Source organism: Aptenodytes forsteri, unplaced genomic scaffold (assembly GCF_000699145.1).
Source record: "Aptenodytes forsteri isolate BGI_AS27 unplaced genomic scaffold, ASM69914v1 Scaffold15, whole genome shotgun sequence".
NCBI classification, from domain to species: domain Eukaryota; kingdom Metazoa; phylum Chordata; class Aves; order Sphenisciformes; family Spheniscidae; genus Aptenodytes; species Aptenodytes forsteri.
The window spans coordinates 6976311-6977663 of record NW_008795129.1 but is presented as its reverse complement, the minus strand read 5'-3'; positions in this window follow the sequence as shown (position 1 = coordinate 6977663).

The following is a 1353-nucleotide window of genomic DNA, read 5'->3' as shown; positions in this document are numbered from 1 at the left end:
GGTAAGACGTATTGGACAATAGAAAGGCCTCCTGAGGGAAGAAATAGAAGCTGAATCTCTCAAAACTTTTAAGCACAGATTGAACACAGTGGCAATAAATCTCCAATCAGAAACAACCCTGCACTGTGAGAAAAAAGGGCTAGATGGCTTTACTGTACTTCTCCAGGTCTTGTAACCAAGTGACTCTTTGATGCTCTTTGTGGACGGTTGAAGTTTTATAAGCAGCTGGGGATCCATTAGGTTGAAAGATACTGTGGGAGTACCAACTGGTCTCATTCCCTCTGTGTTTCAGTATGTATGGTGATAATCTCCTGAAACATATATTCAGGCCCAAAGCAGAAGTTAGGAAGAGTAGCTATAGCCACAAGACCAGACCTACTCAAAAGAGGAGAAATGAGGAGCTGGTATTTCAGCTAACGTACTGGGGGAGCGGCAGGTCACGGGTGTGTACTTCAGGGACTCATTTCTAGCCTAGTATTTCCCTCTAAATGAGTAAAGTTTTAGGAGCTGGCTTTGAAAACCTCAGTTTACGCAATCAAATATTGGTTATGAGATCCAGTAAGGCTCTGAGTAAAACACAACTCCAGCAAGGAAGCAAATGGTAGGATCTGGCACATCCCAATCTCCCACGTCCCAGTCAGGTCCGGTCCTGTAAGACACATGTCCTTGTTGTGTGAGTGACATGTATGTTAAGTGATGTTAATTATTGTTTATTGCAAACTAAACATTTTTACCATCTGGCAACTCTAGATGACGAATGTCAGAACAGTTCCAGCAAATTAAATGTTTCCATCACCATAAACAAGCTGTTTGCTGGATCTCGCTTCAATGTGAGATTAATACAGCTGCCCGTAGCCCAGAGAACAAATCTCTAAATACAAACTAGATTTGGTTTACACTATCTGCCTCGTCAGCCCTCTGTGTATTCGGTGTGTGTGCTTCCCAGGCACTAGTGCCTGGCTCTGGGCACACAGCATGCTATCCTTTCCCTTCCACCCGATTCTTTTTTTTCTTGCTCGTTTTTATCTTACCTACTACTCTGGGCTTTTATGTGATGTAACTCTCTGGTTACTCTTTCCTAAAATGGCATGGTTTTAACTGACAATAGCACTTTTTAAAAACAACACTAAAATAATGGACTTCTTAAATTATGAAAACGCATTTTAAAAAAGCCAGTTTTCAGAAACTTCCTGAATATTCACAGAAAGAGGGGGGGGTTAAAAAAAAAAAGAAAAAAGGACTTTTCAAAACCAAAAGCGAAATACAAAGAGAGTTTGAGGAAAGGCTTTTCGCGGCGTTTGGTTTTCAGCGGGCGCCCGGTCTCCAGTCACTAGAGGGCACCCCAATACACCG